This window comes from Aegilops tauschii, chromosome 2 (assembly GCF_002575655.3).
Source record: "Aegilops tauschii subsp. strangulata cultivar AL8/78 chromosome 2, Aet v6.0, whole genome shotgun sequence".
NCBI classification, from domain to species: domain Eukaryota; kingdom Viridiplantae; phylum Streptophyta; class Magnoliopsida; order Poales; family Poaceae; genus Aegilops; species Aegilops tauschii.
In genome coordinates, this window is record NC_053036.3 from 125,084 (window position 1) to 137,747 (window position 12,664).

The following is a 12,664-nucleotide window of genomic DNA, read 5'->3' on the forward strand; positions in this document are numbered from 1 at the left end:
CGGTGGCCGATCAACCGCATTGCGTGATGCTGGTGCAGGGTCTGGTGCCTCATCGTCGAACTGAGGTAGCAATCTGCGCTTCGGGTAACTTTTGGCTGGGCGTTTGAGGCCGTATTCCTCGACTGCCAGGACATCGGTCCATCTGTCATTGAGCAGGTCTTGATCAGCTTGAAGCTGCTGCTGCTTATTTTTCAGGCTCCTCGCAGTGGCTATTAGCTGAAGCTTAAAGTGCTCCTGCTCTAGAGGCTCCTCAGGCACGATGAAGTCTTTGTTGCCGAGGCTCGCCTCCTCCTCGGAGGGCGGACGGTAACTACCGTCCTCCGAGTCTTCTTCTATGGCCTGTTCAGCGGCTTCGCACTGCGGCGCTGAATTCAGCCCTGACGAACAGGCCATGGAAGAAAACTCGGAGGACAGTAGTTATCATCCGCTCTTCGAGGAGGAGGTGAGCCTCGGCAACGAAGACTTCATCGTGCCTGAGGAACCTCTTGAGCAGGAGCGCTTTTAACTTCAGCTAATAGCCACTACGAGGAGCCTGAAAAAGAAGCAGCAGCAGCTTCAAGCTGATCAAGACCTGCTCAATGACAGGTGGACCGATGTCCTGGCAGCCGAAGAATATGGCCTTAAACGACCAGCCAAAAGTTACCCGAAGCGCAAATTGCTACCTCAGTTCGATGATGAGGCGCCAGAACCCGCACCAGCATCACGCAATGCGGCACTACAAAAAAAGACACATCCGTGACATTTTGGGTCGAACAATTTTTTTCTGTCATACTTATGACACTCTATGACAATAATTGTGACAAAACACGGTATCATCATAGATGTGGTGGGGTCCTACTACTATGACAAAAAATCATGACAGAAAATGGGCTTTTCGTTCTGGGCGGGCTGGAGACGCAGCTGCATGACATTCTTTGGGCCGTCCATGATGGAAAAAACCGTGGTAGAAGCGAGGGCGAGGAAAATATCGGGGTGTTCCCAGTTACGGTGGGTGGTCGGGGCCGAGCGATGCGCGTTTCTCTCGTACACGCACACACATGGGTGCGAGGTGTTGGGCTCTAACTGAACCCGAGTGAGGCGTTGGGCTCTAACTGAACCCGAGCGATTGCACTGCAGGCTACGTGTTACTGAACCCGAGCGATCGATCGATGGCTGTTAACTGAACCCGATCGAGCGATTCCTTCGCTACTGCTGCTAACTGAAGCCGATCGATGCTGCCTCTGGATGAACAGTGAGCGTTGCTGGGGGATTTGGATGAACAGTTCCCGGTGGGGGTGGATGAACAGGACCCCGTGGTGTTGCCTCTGGATGAACATGACCCCGATCGATCGAGCCGGTTGGGGCTAGATGAACAGGACTCCGTGGAGGGCTGGATGAACAGGACCACCCCGTGGAGGGCTGGATGAACAGTAGACGGTGGAGGGCTGGATGAACAGTAGCCCATGGAGGGGTGGTTGAACAAGAGCCCGTGGAGAGGGATGGTTGAACAGTAGCCGGTAGAGTAGCGCGTAATGGAGGCTGGATGAACAGGAGCCCATGAATGAACAGTCGCAGGTGGAGGCTGGAGGAGGTCGATGGTGGATGAACAGTAGCCCGTGGAGGCTGGAGGGGGTCGACGGTGGAGATGAACAGTATCCCGTGGAGTCCCGTTTTGCGGTACGCCACACCCCTCCCGATGAACAGGACCCCCGTTTCGACCGTAGCGCTCCAACACAAGTCCGTTTCCTCCGTTTTGCGGTACGCCACACCCCTCAAGATCAACAGGACCCCCGTTTCGACCGTAGGAGGTCCGTTTCCTCCGTTTTGTGGTACGCCAGACCCCTCCCGATGAACAGGATCCCGTTTCGAACGTGGCCGGTCGAACACAAGGCCATTTCCTCCGTTCTGCGGTACGCCAGGCCTCGTTTCCATCGGCTGTTCCATCTAAGCCCTCTAGATGAACACGACGACGCATTCCGTTCCGACCCAGCCGGTTGGCTCCCCATGAACACGACGACGATGCTGTTTCTCCGTTCCGACCCAGCCATGTACACGAGCCCTAGCCATACGTACGCACGAGTAGGCGTTCGAGACCCCGCCCATATGTACGTACATGGACGTATTTACTTTCTTGCACCCTGGCCGCTGTACGTATGTGTACATGCTACGCGTGCGCCTCTACTACGACACGTGCGCGCCTCTACATTGACCAGTATGTACGTACACGTTCGCGACCAGAATGACAACGCTACGTACGCTTCGACCAGGTGGGTCCCGACTGTCAGACACTTCCTTGCGTGCGAAGATGTAGCTGGTGGGTCCCAGCAGTCAGGGGGGCGAATCGTTTTTTTTGCCTGGACGCACTTCCTAGCGTGCGAAGATGTAGCTGGTGGGTCCCACAGTCAGGGGGAAACGTTTTTTTCGCGGAATACGGTGGCCCATCCGGTGGGTCCCCGCTGTCAGGTGGAGGAATAATTATTTTGCGCGTAATAAGGAGGCACTTCCTTGCTGCGGCCGTGGACCCAGCTGTCAGCCTCTCCACGTACAGCCCACGTCCGATGGAAGCCCTTCCTTGACCACATTGACCACGCCGGGTCGAGAGCACCAGGGCGGTGGACGACGGCGAGGCCTAGGAAGGGGACGACGCGGAGCCGGGGAAGATGCGACAGTGGAAGCCCGCGCGGAGAGGAGTACGAGGGTTCACTAGTTTGGCTACGGTGTGATGCTGCTGTCGCTGCAGAATAACAGGGGGTGTGGGTGAGTGGAGGGATGTCCTGGCCAGCGGTGGGAGTAGTAGGGGGTAGTGAGGCCTCCGCGGCAGCACAACCGGCCACGGGAGGCAGGAGCACGAGGCACGACCGGCGCTGGTTTGGGGGGCTGGAGCAAGAAGACCAGAGGTTGAAGAAGCACTACGGCCGTTGGATGGACATCGTACGGTCATTGGAGCTAGAATCATGCATATTGACTAAGTTGACAAAGCCCTCCGTCCCCGTCAACTTAGTAGGCCCACATGTCAGCCTGCCACTATACTGGGTCCCAGCTAATAGGGGGAGTATTCATTTTTTTGTGCGTAATAAGGAGGCACTTCCTTGCATGCGAAGATATAGCTGGTGGGTCCAAGCTGTCAGCGGCGGTAACGCTTTTTTCACGAAATACGGTGGCCCGTCCGGTGGGTCCCCGCTGTCAGGTGGAGGAATAATTGTTTTGCGCGTAATAAGGAGGCACTTCCTTGCTGCGGCCGTGGACCCAGCTGTCAGCCTCTCCACGTACAGTCCACGTCCGATGGAAGCCGTTCCTTGACCACGTTGACCACGCCGCGCCGAGAGCACCAGGGCGGTGGACGATGGCGAGGCCTAGGAAGGGGACGACGCGGAGCCGGGGAAGACGCGGCAGTGGATGCCCACGCGTATAGGAGTACGAGGGTTCACTGGTTCACTGCGGTGTGAGGCTGCCATCGCCACAGAATAACAGGGGGTGTGGGTGAGTAGAGGGATGGCCTGGATAGCGGTGGGAATAGTAGGGGTGGCGAGGCCTCCGCGGCAGCACAGCCGGCCACGGGAGGCAGGAGCATGCGGCACGACTGGTGCTGCTTTGGGTGGCTGGAGCAAGAAGACCAGAGGTTGAAGAAGCACTACGACCATTGGATGGACATCGTACGGTCATTGGAGCTAGAATCGTTCATATTCACTAAGTTGACAAAGCACTCCGTCCCCGTCAACTTAGTAGGCCCACAAGTCAGTCTCCCACCAAGGTGGGTCCCAACCAGTAGGGGGAGTATTCATTTTTTTGTGCGTAATAAGGAGGCACTTCGTGTCGTGGAATTGTCACGGTAGATGTCCTAGTGTGAGGACTTAATCATGAGGCCAGCGCATCTATGTGGTAGCTTGAGAGGGGTTGATCAGGACGAGAGACGCGAGGCCGATCATCACACAAGACGAGGATTTAGACAGCTTCAGGCCCCGGGAAACATCATCCGGAATAGCCCTACATGCTGTTTGTGGCTAGGTCTCATTATGCTCATGAGGGAGTCGCCGCATAAGCCGGCTCCCCCTTTATGTCTAGCCCTAGATATTGTTTCTTGTTGCTTGCCCCTCTTTGGGGAGCCCTGTCCCTCCTTATATAGGTTGAAGGGGTGGGTTACATGACTAGTCTTAGTAGGATTAGGATTACTCTATTACAAGTGGAGTCCTAGTCTTGCTTCCTTCATAAGGGAATATTCCTTGTGCTTTCCTCATAAACCGGCCCACCATAGCATGAATCGGCCTTCTGGGCCTTCGGCCTTGTCGTCCGTCTTACCCGCTCGCCGGGTGACCCATGAGTCGCCAGGCTCGGGCGGGTCACTTCCGGCCGGGTTACGCTGTGGGGTATATCCCCGACATTAGCCCCCAGTTTAATTTGGATTTATCCATGTTAAACTGATCCTGTAAAATAAACACAAGAACAAACTTGATAGGTTGTGCTCCGGGTTAAATATTTTCCTGAACCGGCACCTGATCATCTTTAAGTCCTTGTCATTTCCTCCTGGATGCATACTCAAGATCTTAAAGCAAATCTCTTTTAATAGATATGTCCAAACCTTGCCAATGCAAAAAATCCAGGCACTTCTTCTAAAAAATCCGGGTCAATAGGCCAACTTCATAACCAATTTGCTGACATTGGCTCTTGTAGAGAAATATTATAAGAAATAATCCATTTGAGTCGGCCTTCAATGCTCTGACTTGACAAAAATATTGGTCTTGGAAATATTCAACTGACATTCAGCCGGCTTGTAGATCTTGCCGATTTATGATTGCCAAAATTGCCGGGTTATAAATAAATGATGCCGGGTCATGATTGTTGCAGACACCGGGTTAATCTAGTCTACTCCAAACTGAGAATTTGAAGATTTTTTCTCCCTTATATGCATATCACCTGTAGCCCCCAAGTGCCGGGTTGTCATGCTTGCAGCAACCTGGGACTTGTAATTGCCTTATGCTCATGAAAACTTCAACCAGTGTAGCCCCCAAGGGCCGGGTCATTATGCAATAATGACAGTGACTTTGTAGATATAACCATGTAAACTTGAACAGCAACGTGTAGCCCCCAAGGGCCGGCATAGTAAGATAATACTGAGCTGGGACTTTGTATATAATTTATTGATAATAACATCATATAATATAATCTCCACCATGGGGCTTGAACCCACGTCCACAAGGTTAAGAGCTTTGTACTCTACCAACTGAATAGTGGACCGTTCAATATAATGGATTAATGCTTGTGTACCTTGAATTTTTGACAGGAGCAATTGGTAGCCCCCAAGGGTCGGCTCATTACAATGTGATGAGTCGGGTCTTCAATAAGTTGAACAAAAAGTGTCTTTAGATTAGCCCCCAAGTGCCATGGTGCATGCTGGCAGTGACATGGGACTTGCATATTTGATGTAATCTCAATTTAAATAATGTAGCCCCCAAGTGCCGGGTCGTAAGCCTGCAGCGACTCGGGACTATTCCTTCCATTGTAGAATAAATCATATCCATTGATAAAATAATAGCCATTGCGCCAAAGCGACTTTGAATACCTCATCTGTTGATAAGTAAATCCGGAGTTTAAATACCCGGCGGCTCTTGGCCGATGGCGATTTAATACGTCTCCATTGTAAGCCGGAATTTTTATAACCCGACGGCTTATAGCCTTTGAGAAAATCAAGAATTGATAACCCTTTTGAGACACCAATTTAAATATTTGATGATGGGCTTGAACTTAATCATTTATGTAAGTCATAGCTCTGTAAATCCTGCACAGAGTTTAAACAACATATACCCTGGCGACTTAACGTTAAAAGCCAGGGCGGGTAACCACCCAAATGTAGTCTTATCCTGCACACAAGTAGATCACAAGATCCCTTGGCGGTTTACCACAGGGCGGTCATAATATCTCACATATAACCACTGTGATATTGAATTTGTACTGCCGGTTTACATGACCTGTGCAGTAAGGGTGATAACCCAATCCTTAGAAGCCAATACTTCCAAATATATGATGATTGTCACATGCTGGCGACTTATCGTCCAAAGGCAAGCCGGGTTAAATTTAAACCACACGTATACTTAGATCTGAACAAAAAAGTCTCAAGACAAAACCAAAGATTGTTTGCAAAAACTTAAACCAAATAGAAAGAAAAAAATTGAGGCTTCTGATTCGAATACGATCAGTAAACCGTTCCAAAGGGGTTAAGCTAGGATTCGAATACGATCATGTAGCCCCCAGTGGCTTTGGCGTTGCGCCGATCAAGAGGGTACCGACAGCTTTGTTCTCTTTGGTTCGAATACGACCTATGTTTGAACAGGAAGCCCCCAAATGATCTTGAGAGTTTTTTAACGAATCTGATTTGAATACGATCAAAGTCGGACCCAAAAAGGGTTAAGCTATGATTAGAATACGATCAAGAAGCCCTAGTGAGTTTGGCATTGTGCCAATCAAGAGGGTACTGACAGCTATGTTCTCTTTGGTTCGAATACGACCTATGTTTGAACAGGAAGCCCCAAGTGACCATATAAGTTTTGGCATTGCGCCGATCAAGAGGGTACCAACAGCTATGCTCGATGAGTAGGAAGCCCCCAAGTAACCATAATAAGATAAGCCGGAAGGCAGGACACTCATGTTTGAACCGCGCATCATGGCAGCCAGTTCTCTTTGGCAACCTTTAATTTTTCTGAGAACTCGAACTTGCGAGAGATTAATTCTTTTTGAACCGGAACTTTAAACCGGATTTGAAAGCTTCAAAACTTTGTGGGAGACAGATTGTCCTTGAACTGGATTTTGAACCAGAATCCTTATTTTGAGCCGGAAATCTTCTAACGGCTTTTAAATTTTCATCGATCTAGCAGTAATCTCCGGGGCCGGGTTATTTTTCCCTTCAATGACCCGGAGTTCTTGAATTCATCGAAACCGGCTAATTTTGCCGAGTCATACCATTGTAGCCCCCGAGTCTCAAGACGACTCGAGGAGTTGGCTTGAGATTCTCCATATTTGACCATAGCAGAAGGTGTATATCATTGGCGTTGATAGCGCGATGTGAATCCACATAAGGTTGAGGTGACTGCGGCGGGTTATAAATGATCCCGTATGAGCCGTGTCAGCAACTCGGCCAATGGTTCCTTCCAACTGGCTGTTTGAAGTTAACCAAACCGTAGCGGTGGCGACTTGTGCACCTACCCATTGAGCCATCCAGTGCAGACGGCGGCTGATAAGACATGATAACTTGCCTCCAATTTGTTGGAAGAAAACCGGGCTACCCAAGCAGTGACTTGCTCATACTCAATAAACAGCTCATGCAAACAGGTGCGGCCTGGTGTGTTGATGTAGACCATGCCGCGAGAGACGGACGGTAAAGAAGGCCGCAACATCTGAGGCGCACAGACAGATGAACCGGCCGTGGCGTTGTAAGCCGGTGCGGACGGGCAAGTGGTCCTCCTTGTTGTAAGCCGGCGTGGTCGCGAGAGACGGCCACGGCGTTGTAAGCCGGTGCGGGAGTCCGTCGAGTAACGACGACCACCTGTGCCAAAAGATGTTGGCGTGCCTCCATCTCCGCGGTATAATATCACTTTTTGTCATAAATAATTGCCCTGCATAAACAATATTGCAGGCCAAGGCAAAGATAAACTTGTTTTTTGACAAAAACAACATGTGCTAATAAAACAAACTTGGATGGATATCACCTGATTTGTTTGGACGACGGATGATCCGTTTATCACGACAGAGGTGGCTTAGGCAGACCAGCGACTCAATATAGTTCCGACGGCTCAGGCAGACCGGCGACTTAATATAACCTTGGTGGCTCAAAGCGGCAAGGGCGGCTCACCGCAGCTCCGGCGGGTTGATGTAGATTAAGATGCACGGGCGGCGACTTGTGCCCACCTGTTCCATCAGTAAGCGGGTGCAGACGCCGGTGCGTGATGGTGCTGACGTACACTTCATAGGCACAACATGGCACCACCTTTGCTGCACATAAAAATATACAGACCAAAGTAATTGTTCTTTGGTGAAAACAATATGTTTAATAAACTTAGATGGATATCACCTGATGTTTGTGAACGACAGATGATCTCACAGCAGAGGCGGCTCAACGCGGCCCTGGCGGCTTCAACACATCAGAGGCGGCTCAACGTGGCCCCGACGTCTCAACACAGCAGAGGCGGCTCAACGTGGCCCCGGCGGCTCAACACAGCCCCGGAGGCCCGCGCTCAACGGCGGCTTAGAGTGGCTCCGGCAACTCAAGATGGCCTCTACGGGCTCAAAGGCGGCACGGACGCGGGTGAATCGGCCACGGGCGCAGACAGGTAACAGCCGTGGCTCCAAAAACCGGCGTAGTATAACGCCTCTTTTGTAATGAACAATTGTCCTGCGAAACAATATTACATGTCCAAATAATTGTTCTCATACGAATTAACGTGCTGGTAAAATATAGATGAAAGATATCACCTGATGTATTTGGACAACGGATGTCAAACATCCGCTAGAATCTGTCCACGACGTTTTGTACTGCGATTTAACCTTTGAACAGAGGAAAGTACTGCCAGCACTTGTCTTGTGTGGGATGCAGCAATGACAGCAGCAACAGCAGCTTTCATCGGCCTAACGGCCGCTCATGGTACATGCACCCGTGACTCTCCGGCCAGATACGCCATCGTGGCACTTTTTTTAACCAATAATAGTAGTTTGACCAATAGCGCCCCCATAGCCTCCTTCTAGCGCCAGATGTACTTGATTGTTCTTCAAGTGCCAAATATTAGTAGTCAGCCCACGTGAGAAGTATAGATCTCAATATCCTTGGGACTCGGACAGTCGCGTGTGGACAGGAAGACATAGCAGCAATCGGACATGTCCGCTACACGGATTGAATCTGCAGTAGAAATTCCTGACGGTCTCGGTAACTTGCGTACGATTGGGGTCTGACTAGTACCAATTAACCGTGGCATCGCCTTCTCTCCTCCACGTCATGTGTAGCCTAGATTGACTTGTGTTCTTGTGCATAAAAAGGACAATTTCTTTGGGAGTCCGTGATGCACCCTCCAAGATCGCCTTGGGTCTTCGGCTGGTTCTGCTTCTTGAGCGATGACCCGGCGGGGCTTGAGCGCTGTGGACACACCTGGTCCTTCGCGTCCAGCGTTTTGAGCTGATGAATTTTCTTTTCTTTTATAATTCTTGGAGCGTCCGCCGAGTAAATCGACCGTGCCTCTCGGGACTTGATCCGTATGATTGCTGTTTTAATGGAAAGTAGACCCCGTGATACAGTGGCCGCGTGTACAGACGAAAACCTTAATCTCCTCAATCTCAATTCTCGTGGATCAAAAATATTTTTCTTCTCGCCCATGATTTGTTCCAGTTGACTGCTGAATTTGCCGGATTTGCTTAAGGTTGTACCACGCCGGGTTATCCTACGCAATTTCTCTGTGCCGGCTCTTCTTTTTCTACTCAATCGTGAGCTTCTCGATACCCTAGAAAATATCCCTCCAAGAACTCAACACCACCGTGCGCAGGCCTCATGGTGGGCGCCAACTGTCGTGGAATTGTCACGTCAGATGTCCTAGTGTGAGGACTTAATCGTGAGGCCAGCGCATCTATGTGGTAGCTTGAGAGGGGTTGATCGGGACGAGAGACGCGAGGCGGATCATCACATAAGACGAGGATTTAGACAGCTTCAGGCCTTGGGAAACATCATCCGGAATAGCCCTACATGCTGTTTGTGGCTAGGTCTCATTATGCTCATGAGGGAGTCGCCGCATAAGCCGGCTCCCCTTTGTGTCTAGCCCTAGATATTGTTTCTTGTTGCTTGTCCCTCTTTGGGGAGCCCTGCCCCTCCTTATATAGGTTAAAGGGGTGGGTTACATGACTAGTCCTAGTAGGATTAGGATTACTCTATTACAAGTGGAGTCCTAGTCTTGCTTCCTTCGTAAGGGAATATTCCTTGTGCTTTCCTCATAAACCGGCCCACCATAGCATGAACCGGCCTTCTGGGCCTTGGGCCTTGTCGTCCGTCTTACCCGCTCGCCGGGTCACCCATGAGTCGCCAGGCTCGGGCGGGTCACTTCTGGCCGGGTTACGCCGCGGGGTATATCCCCGACACTTCGGGTGGGTCCGAGCTGATAGCGGGGGGAACGTTTTTTCGCGTAATACGGTGGCCCGTCCGATGGGTCTCAGCAGTTAGGGGGGAAACTTTTTTCACGAAATACGGTGGCCCGTCCGGTGGGTCCCTGCTGTCAGGTGGAGGAATCCTTATTTTCCGCGTAATAAGGAGGCACTTCCTTGCTGCCGTCGTGGACCCAACTGTCAGCCTCTCCACGTACAGTCCATGTCCGATGGAAGCCGTTCCTTGACCATGTTGACCACGCCGCGCCGAGAGCACCAGGGCGGTGGATGACGGCGAGGCCTAGGAAGGGGACGACGCGGAGCCGGGGAAGACGTAGCAGTGGAAGCCCGCGCGAAGAGGAGTACGAGGGTTCCCTGGTTCGGCTGCGGTGTGAGGCTGCCGTCGCCGTAGAATACCAGGTGGTGTGGGTGAGTAGAGGGATGGCCTCGCCAGCGGTGGGAGTAGTAGGAGGCGGTGAGGCCTCCGCGGCATCACAGCCGACTACGGGAGGCAGGAGCACGCGGCACGACCGGCGCTGCTTTGGGCGTCTGGAGCAAGAAGACCAGAGGTTGAAGAAGCACTACGGTCGTTGGATGGACATCGTACGGTCACTGCAGCTAGAATCGTTTATATTGACTAAGTTGACAAAGCCCTTGGTACGCGTCAACTTAGTAGGCCCACAGGTCAGCCTCCGAAACGGTGCGCCCCAGATGTCAGGGGGAGGAATCATTTTTTGGGTGGCTGAAGCAAGAATATCCGAGATTGAAGAAGAAGCACGACATCCTTTGGATGGACATCCAATGGCCACAACTGCCAGAATCGTGTGTTGTTGACAAAGCCTTGCATACGCGTCAACTTAATTTTTTTAGGGGACGCGTCAACTTAGAAGACCCACAAGTGTGTGGCAGAGAACATATAGCCCATTTGCGATTTGTAAGAATGTACAACCCATTTTTTAATTCTAATGAAATTTACTACAACCCATTTACAGTTTGTTAAAAGTACAACCCATTTTCTAGCTAGGACAACGATTAATAATTTCAACCAACCGCTTAAAACAGAATTCAAAAAAATTCCCACATTTTTATGGGATCCGAAATATTTTTATGCGAAATTTCTAGTCAGATTAAATATAATTTCAAAATAAAGTTGTATTACGTTAAAATCCAACAAAATATTGCGCGCGCAACAAGTAATGAAATTAAAAATTTCAAATTCCAAAAATAATATATTTTTTAAACTAATTACGCGTTTGGTGCATTTTTTTATAGTTACTGCCCAGTTATTATAATTACATCCCATTTATTATTTCTTAAAGTCCATTTTCTTGTTAAGCCTAATGCATACCTCCTAGGAAAGTTTGCAGCCCAGCGTGGTGGAGAATAAAAAGTTAACCCGGATATTGTGTACAACTGTCGGCCCAGTTGCATTGCTGATGTTGAAAAAAGGCCTGTGTAGTACAGTACAACCTAACATGGCTACTCGGCCCACATTCAGCGACGCTGGAAAGGCCCAAACGAGGCTTCTGTATAACTTTTTGAAGTCACTGAGCTCAATTAATAACTTAAGAAAAAAGTTAGATTACAGTGGAACCTAATTAAAAGCTGTCATGAGCAAAGAAATAATTCAACGGGTCCCACTTGTGCGTGTGTGCGTGTGTGTGTGTGTGTGTGAGAGAGACCCATCGGTCGATGCTCGTAAATACATCTTTCAGCCATATGCATTGCTGATGCTCAGTAAAAACTTATATAGTTGACACAATCATATAGAACATCATAGCACACTGAACTTGCATACAAAAATTTCACGTAGGCGGCACAATCAGGATGGAAGCAGTGGATAGCTATGGGTAGGGCTATGTTGAAACCAACGAACTCGTACATAACGGTTCATCGTCTTTATCAATGACAGGGAAATATCTTGAATGCTGTGCAAAGAAAACAGACAGACAACACAATAAGTTCCGCTAGCACATTAAGTTGACGTACAACCCTTTCTAAAAAAGTTCAGGTACAAAATTAGAACATGTCACAATCAAATGTACTGGCACATCAGTGCTTCACACCCATAGCTCGGATTTAACTAGTATCTGACAAGATTCAGTTGTTACATCAAATTAGAGCACATCCGGGCAGCCAGCCCTGCCTCTTCTCCCAAAGAAGCAGTGGCCTCCGCCGCGCGATGGAGTAGGCCCTGTGCCATCCATCGTTTCGAGCAACACGGGGAAAGTCTGACGTTGACTCCTGTAATGGACGTTGTCGACGGACCCTGGCACCAGCGGTGGCGGCAGGACTTCGATTGATGGATTGACCACTTCTTCGACATGCACGAACACTCGATACAGGTACATCCCTAACATGGTCCGCGGCGGTCTTGGTGGCGACGAATAGTACAACCCCGGTTCCTGCACCGGTATCTCAACACCAATCACCTTCGGTATGGTGGACGGCTTCTTCATCCATGCCATAACCGTCAGAGCCCAGCTGTCTGGAGGAACAAACATACTTACGAGCTCACCTCCAAGGTCGTTGATAAGCTCATTCATGGACTCGCTGTTCCAAGCACGTCGAGGCATGC